Source organism: Squalius cephalus (genome assembly GCF_949319135.1).
Source record: "Squalius cephalus genome assembly, chromosome: 21".
NCBI classification, from domain to species: domain Eukaryota; kingdom Metazoa; phylum Chordata; class Actinopteri; order Cypriniformes; family Leuciscidae; genus Squalius; species Squalius cephalus.
In genome coordinates, this window is record NC_137142.1 from 11,233,801 (window position 1) to 11,242,571 (window position 8,771).

Sequence of the window (8,771 nt, forward strand, 5' to 3'; positions counted from 1 at the left end):
GGCTATTTTAATTTATTGGGGCTATTTAACTTTATCAGGATGCATAGTATCCCAATTTTTTTTTTTTTTTTAAATACTTAAAAATAAAAATCTGTCTGCCTCTATGGGAATTTGACATAGGGGTGTCCAAACTTATGCACCCTGTATTTTAAGGAAGAACATTTATTTATTTACGATACATTATTCATTCACAAAGAAAATTGGTGTCCTTAAAGGTTGGATTTTTCCTAATTTTTTAAATTAAGGCATTAAGTTCAATTTCCAAAAGATGATTTTTTATTCCTCTTTTTAGTCAACTTTAGCATGGGTGCCTAAACTTATGCATAGCACTGTATGTCTGTAACATAGGTCTTTCATTTTTATTATAAGAAATATAAATGTTAATTTGCAGTTTAATACGTTGGTTATACAAATACATTTTATTTCAACATATTTCAGTCGATTTTTACTCAGTATAGCAATACAGTTTGCTAAAACCGAAACATTCATGCACAAAGAGAAACGCCTGACTGTAACGTTGTTTTTATGAAATATTAGGGCATATAAATGTTAATTTTCAGTTTAATACGTTGCTTATACAAATAGCCTACATTTTATTTAAACATATTTCTGTCGATTTTTACTCAACTCAGTATAGCAATACAGTTTGCTAAAACATCATCATTCATTCACACAGAGACGCAATTTAAATTTAAACTGTCTTTTTGCGAGCTGTGATAAACAGCGCCCATCTCTGCGGCTGCCGTTCATTCATTCACAGAAACGCGATTAACTTGAGAAGGAAAAAAAACTTACTACATATTCGGATCCTCTCTCCTGCAATACCCGCACTCTGAGGTAGATTTTCCATTATTATTATTCCTCACAGCGCTGCCAGATGGTGTAAACACGTAGGCTACAATGATATGATTAAACTTGTGTTTTCTCGAGCTGATATGGGGGCGTTCACAGGTTTGCTTGGATTGCCTCAGTAATTTGCGTTTGAATAGCACGCGCTCTCCGTGGACGGAGTCACATTACATTTGAATTAGCTCTAATTAGCTCGACTGGAATCGCTCTCTTTTAATACAGATTTCACAAGATGAGAATATTTGTTTTTTATATAAATTACCTCATTTAAAAGAAGAGAATTCAAGCTTCATGCCTGTGTGTCTGTATGCCTGTTTGACTGAGTATTCGCTGAGTTACAGTTCATTTTCGGACGCGTTTCAGAATGGTCTTCACTGACAGAGAGAAGGCAGAACTCGCATCACGTTTATTTTTCTTTATTTGGCAAAAAGCACAACACTTTGTTTTTATTGAGTATACACAAAAATAATACACATTTAACAGAATCGATTGATGTATGAAACTTGCTTGTAATATCAAAGTCAACAGAGCAAAATTAATTTCTTTTGAACTGAACTGAAAAAAAGCGAGCCTATCGCGCCGGCGCGATTGTCGACCTCAGGGGGTTAAGTGGTTTCTAAGTGGTGTCCGCAAAATAATATAGAATTCATCGACAATTGGAAAAGTTTTTGGGTTAGACCTACCTGTTGAATAGAGATCCTCCTGGGATGGTGCTGCTCTTCTCTCTAGTAAAATGACACATAGTCTTAGAGCTCAAACATGAATTGGGGCTCAGGTCAGGAAGCAGACAGACTGGCTAAACGGTCGGTCTGCTAGCTGTCTCACGTCACTGAGGTCAGATAAATCCCATCACATAGAGACTCTTTCACATAGATATCATCATATAGAGACTGTCTGTTCCCTGAATTAGGACATACAAAAAGCTTCCAAACCTATCTAAGGGTAAAAATGTAATTGATGTTCAACAAATGAGCAAATGATAAATCTTGGGTTGCTGAATATTCTATCCCTTACTTCAAAAGCACTTATTGTTAATGATATGATTACAGACTATAACCTAGATGTGCTGTGTTTGACTAAAACCAAACAATTACATCACTTTAAATAAGTCCGCCCCCCAAGATTACAGTTATAAACATGAACCTCGTCTGAAAGGCAAAGGGGGAGGTGTTGCTGTAATTTATAGTAATATTTTCAGAATTACTAAGAAGTCTAGTTTCAAATATAATTCTTTTGAAGTGTTTGAAAATGATATCTGCGAGGATTTTCAGTCAGGACTTAGACCGTACCATAGTACTGAGACTGCTCTCATTAGAGTCACAAATTATTTGCTCTTATCATCCGATCGTGGTTGTATCTCTCTTTTAGTGTTACTCAATCTTAGTGCTGTATTTGACACTATCGACCACAACATTCTTTCAACACAACATTCATTCAATAGACTTGAAAATTATGTTGTCATTAGTGGAATTGCATTAGCATGGTTTAAATCATAATTATCTGACTGTTAGCAGTTTGTAGCAGTAAATGAAGAGATGTCTCATCGATCAAAAGTATAGAATGGTGTACCACAAGGCTCAGTACTAAGACTGTTGCTGTTCACTCTGTACATGCTACCCTTGGGAGATATCATTAGGAAGCATGGCATTCGTTTTCACTGTCATGCTGATGATACGCAGCTCCATATTTCTTCACACCCTGACGAAACTTACCAATTCACAAAATTAACGGAATTCATAGCTGATATAAAAAACTGGATGACTAGCAATTTCCTACTACTTAAAGGGATAGTTCACCCAAAAATGAAAATGCTGTCATTATTTACTCACCCTCATGTTGTTCCAAACCTGTATGATTTCCTTTCTTCTGCTGAACACAAAAGAAGATATTTTAAAGAAGGTTGGTAATTAAACAGTTCTTGGTCCCCATTGACTTCCATAGTATTTTTTTCCTACTATGGAAGTCAATGGGGTCCATCAGTCGTTTGGTTACCGACTTTCTTCAAAATATCTTCTTTTGTGTTCAGCAGAAGAAAGAAAGTCATACAGGTTTGGAACAACATGAGGGTGAGTACATGAGGACAGCATTTTCATTTTTGGGTGAACTATCCCTTTAATTCTGAAAAAACAGAGATTCTAATTATTGGACAAAAAACTTCCTCACGTAATAACCTAGAATACTGTCTAACACTTGATGGCTGCTCTGTCAAGTCCTCGTCGTCGGTTAGGAATCTGGGTGTGCTCTTTGATACCAATCTTTCATTTGAAAGTCACGTATCTAGTATCTGTAAAACGTCTCGGGTTATGACTATAACCCTTGTTCCCTGAGAAGGGAACGAGACACTGCGTCGTTGAAAACGACTCTTTGGGGACGCTCCCTTAGCGTGCGCCTCTGAAGTATGAATGAAACTAATCCAATCCTGATTGGTGTTGCGTCATGACGTAACATGTGACGGCATAACCGGATGCATAAAAGTGACGTTGGCACACACACACATTAGCCTCGCGATGAAGCAAGCCGCTCTCAGGCATTGAGGGGCGTGGCAGGACGACGCAGTGTCTCGTTCCCTTCTCAGGGAACAAGGGTTATAGTCATAACCCGAGACGTTCCCTTTCGAGGGAACTCGCACTGCGTCGTTGAAAACGACTCTTTGGGGAACGAATGCCCACTAGGCCATGCACCGAGAAAAGGCCTGCCCTAGAGTGAAACTGAACTCAGGCACCCAGCTAGGACGAGAGCACATGTGCGCCAGGCGTACTAGGGAGGTGCAGACTATAAAACCTGATAAAAGTGTGTGGGGTAGCCCAACCGGCTGCCTCACAGATCTCCTGGAGGGGCACTCCCGAGAGGAGGGCTCTAGAGGACACCATGCCTCTAGTAGAATGAGCCCTTACGGCCAAAGGTGAAGGCAAATTGCGCACCTTGTAGGCCTACTTATGGTTTGTTTAGCCGGGAGCCCCTCATTAGGTGACCCGAAACACACTACAGTAAGTCCGACCTCCTCCAAGAAGAGGACCTCTCAAGGTAATACTTGGAACTCTGACTGGCAGAGCAAGGAACCTCTTCTCTTCTGCCGACACATGTGGTGGAGGATGAAATGCTTGCAGGACCATGGACCTAGCCATGTTAAATTGCACTTAAGGCACATAGCTGGGTCTCGGATGCAGGATGGCCTTAACTCCGCCGGGGCAAACCCCAAGCAAGCTGGCGTTAATGCCAGGGCTTGGAGGTCTCCCAGTCTCTTTATAAGAAGTAGCTAAGAGAAAGGCTATCTAGAACGTGAGGTCCTAGGCAAAGCCGACTGAAGGGATTCGAAGGGAGCCAGGGATAGCCCTTCGAGAACCACCGCCAGGTACCAGGAAGGAACCCTGGACCTGACTGTCAGTCTCATCCTCTATGTACCAAGGAGAAATAGTATGACCAGATGGTGCCTCCCCAAAGGCCCAATATTCAGTGGTGCATGGAACGCCGCAATGGCATCCATGTGCACCATCCATGTGGACGGGGAGAGATTCGCAGAGAACGATCTTGAAGAAACTCCAGAACTGAAGCCACTGGGCAGTTAACTGGGCCTAACTCATGTTCTCTATACCAAGTGGAAGAACATTCCACTTAAGGCCATATAATCTCCTAGTAGACGGAACCCCAGAGATAAGTATGGTTCCGTGCACCCCAAATGATAGAACAGCATTTAGGTACTGAGCCCCCTCAGAGGCCAGACCCACAATTTCCACAGCTCTGGGCGACGATGGAATATAGTACCCTCCACCTGAGATAACAGATCCCTCCTCAGAGGAATCTGCCATGGCGGAGCTATCAGGAGTGAAATTAAATCCGAAAACCATATTCGGGCCGGCCAAAACGGGGCTACCAGAAGAAGACTGATGCCCTCCTGACGGACCCTCTCCAGGACTCCCGGGAGCAGAGCGATGGGGGGAAAAGCGTACAGGCGAAGCCTCGGCCAGGCCTGTACCATGGCATCCAATCCCAACGGGGCTGGATGAGTGAGGGAGAACCAAAGTGAACAGTGGGACGTCCCTTGAGACGCAAACAGATCCACTTCCATTGGTCCAAACCTCTGCCATATCAGCTCCACCACCTCTGGATGGAGTCTCCATTGCCCGGGCCTCAGCCCCTGCCTCGACAGGATGTCTGCTCCCTGATTCTGAACCCCCGGGACATATATTGCTCTTATAGATAATATTTTCCCTTGGGACCATAAAATAATCTGATGCGCCAATCTGGATAGAGGGCGCGATCTGAGTCCCCCTTGTCGGTTCAGATACGCTACCACTGATATATTGTCCGAACGTATCAAGACGTGGTAACCTTTGATGTCTGGGAGGAAACTCCTCAGAGCCCTGAACACAGCCAACATTTCTAGTCAATTTATATGCCAAGAATGATGATGGTCCTGCCACAGACCCCTGGCAAAGCGCCGATAACCGCGCCCCAGCCAGTGAGGGAAGCGTCTGTTGAAATAGTTTTCCGGCGACATGACGCCCCTAATACTGGCCCTTGGGACAAGAACCAAGATTTCTTCCATATTAATAAGGAATGAAGGCATCTGCGCGTAACCTTTATTATACGGAACGGATTCCCCTTGGGGGAAAAACCCCTTGGCTTTTAGCCACCACTGAAGGGGCCTCATGTGAAGAAGGCCCAAAGGAATTATGTTGGATGCCGCTGCCATGAGGCCCAGCAGTCTTTGAAATTGCTTTACAGTGATGGCCTGGCCTAGCTTTATCCCTGACACCATGGTCAGGATGGATTTCGATACGTGCGGGAGACATACGTGCCTGCATCGTAACCGAATTCCATACTATGCCCAAAAAAGTAGTTTTCTGAGCTGGTTCTAACACACTTTTCCTAGTGTTGAGTCTCAACCCCAATTTCTGAATGTGGCCAAGAACGACATCTCGATGCCGAATTGCCATTTCTCGAGACTGGGCCAATATGAGCCAGTCATCGATATAATTCAGAATACGGATGCCCTGAAGCCTCAGTGGAGCCAGAGCTGCATCCATACACTTAGTGAACGTGCGGGGAGAGAGTGCTAGGCCGCACGGAAGAACCCGATATTGGTACGCTTCGCCCCCGAAAGCAAACCTCAGGAACCTCCTGTGACATGGAAGGATGGAGACATGAAAATAGGCGTCTTTTAGATCTATCGTGACAAACCAATCCTCGGATCTGATTTGATTCACGATGATGGGAACAGTGAGCATCTTGAACCTGAATCTCCTCAGAGAATGATTCAACTGCCTCAAATCTAAAATCAGCCTCAGCCCGCCATCCTCCTTTGGAACTATAAAGTACCGGCTGTAAAACCCGGACTCTTTCTCTGGTAGGGGAACAATTTATATGGCCCCTTTGACCAGTAGAGTTCTGTACCTCTTGTTCCATAACCCGAGCCTGTTCTGGAACCACTGCAGTCGGTACCACCCCAGCAAACTTGGGAGGTCGGTGACCGAACTGCAGTCTTTACCCATATTTTATAATATTCAGGACCCATATAGATATATTCGGAAGGCGTTGCCATTCTTCTACAAAATCTACTAAGGGAACCAGCCCCTCGAGACTGACCTAGGGTGTTTTTCGAGCACTATTCTCGACCTCCTGAAGCGGAGGACAGGCAGGAAAAAGTCGAGAAAGATTTTGTGACCATAGACGGTGCCCTATTGCAAGCTTTTGGGGTGAACGCCACCACAGTGTGCGTTCGCTGGAAATCATTGTGGCCCGAAGCGCACTTTACGGCGGGATACAGATATCGATTTCCTGAGGGCTCCCCCAGAGGGGAGACTCTTTGGGTTTCGTTCTCGACACCCTGAAGCGGAGGACCGGCAGGGAATAAATCGAAAACAGTTCCGATGGGCGAACGCGAACACTGCCTGGCCGCAAGCGTTTTGGGCGCCTTTTACAGCGTGCATTCGCTGAAAACCGATGTGTCCCGAAGCGCACTTGAAGCTGGATACAAACATCGATTTCCTGAGGGCTCCGCGGAGGAGCGATTCTCGCTCATCCCTCCACGGGGGGGGGGACAGCCATCTTCGTCTCGTTTTCGATACCCTGAAGCGGAGGACCGGCAGGGAAAAATCTTAAACGATTTTCGACGTTCGCTGCTTATCATTTTAATTCTTCAGAATTAAATGCAGCCAAAAACACTCGATAAGTGAAACACGGTCTGGATGGTAGGTAGAATTAAAATATCTAACTTCTTAAAGTCAGATAATATATTCCATCATTTCAATTCCATCATATTAATTCATAGAATTGAATGCAGCCATAATCACCTGACAATACTGATTGCACGCGCGCTGATATATTTCTCAATGAACACTGCCAGCACCCTCAGGAGCTGATTGTGAATGCCTCGCACCCAAACAGTATTATTTCACAGATCGCGTGTGTCCCTTTTATTGCAGACTCGTAATCTAAGCGCTGCCTCGACAAACGCGAGATTCGAGTCGTTCACAATATATTTGGCTTTCATCTCTTGCTGAAACACCCGAAACGCACGGCTGTGTGCGTCGAGATATTTCTTAAAAACCACAGCCAGCACCCTCAGGAGCTGACAGTGCATGCCTCGCACCCACACAGAATCTTTATTGCAGAGTAGCCGTCATCTACGCGCTGCCTCGACAAACGCGAGATCCGAGCTACTATAGATTCTGTATTGCAACGTAGTGGGACAACTTTTTATTTTTATTTTTTTTTTGGGTTACAACAACACCGGCGAGTGTGACTCATGTTCCTCGTTCCCGATGCTGAGCACATCCACTTCCTCAGAAGCAGATAGCTTGAGCATCGGGCACTCGTCACGGGCAGAAGAAGCCACATCGCGGGCTTCTGTGTCGTGAGCGAGCGTTATAGAATCTGCATGAAAGTGCCTCGGCAGTCTCGTTCTCATCCGCGAGATCCTTCTGCGATCCCCACGATCTAAGCCGCCGCGCCGCCTCAACGGAAGCGGGACCCGAACCGCGGGGATCGCGAGCCAAGTGGGAGCGCAGCACTCTATAGTACTTTCACAGTGTTCACAGGCAGCCCCCTCGAGAACTGCCTGTGCGTGCTGCGCTCCTAACAGTGTACACACAACTGATGCGTGTCCCCACCCGTGAAAAATATAGGGCAGGGGTGCACACACTTAGTGTATCTTTCACTCGCCATAATATAGAGGATTTCATTGACAAACAACATCAAATAAGACAGACAGTTTCACAGAGAGCGCTTGCTGAAGAGCAAAAGCTAATGTGTGTGTGTGCCAACGTCACTTTTATGCATCCGGTTATGCCGTCACATGTTACGTCATGACGCAACACCAATCAGGATTGGATTAGTTTCATTCATACTTCAGAGGCGCACGCTAAGGGAGCGTCCCCAAAGAGTCGTTTTCAACGACGCAGTGCGAGTTCCCTCGAAAGGGAACCACATTTTTTCATCTTAAAAATGTATCTAAATTACGTTGTATGCTCTCAATGAAAAATGCAGAACAATTAGTTTGTGCGTTGATGACATCAAGGCTAGATTATTGTAATGCTATTATGGGTGGTTGCCCATAAACAAACTACAGCTGGTCCAAAATGCAGCAGAGAGAGTTCTTACTAGAACCAGGAAGTATGACTATATTAGCCCGGTTCTGTCAACAATGCATTGGCTCCCTATTAAACATTGTATACATTTTAAAATATTGCTGATTACTTACAAAGCACTAAATGGTTTAGCTCCCCAGTACTTGAGCGAGCTCTTAATGCATTATAGTCCTTCACGTCTTTTGCGATCTCAAATTCCGGCCAATTGATAATACCTAGAATATCAAAATGGACTGCTGGCGGTAGATCCTTTTCCTATTTAGCACCAAAACTTTGGAACAATCTTCCTAACATTGTCCGGGAAGCAGACACACTCTGTCAGTTCAAATCTAT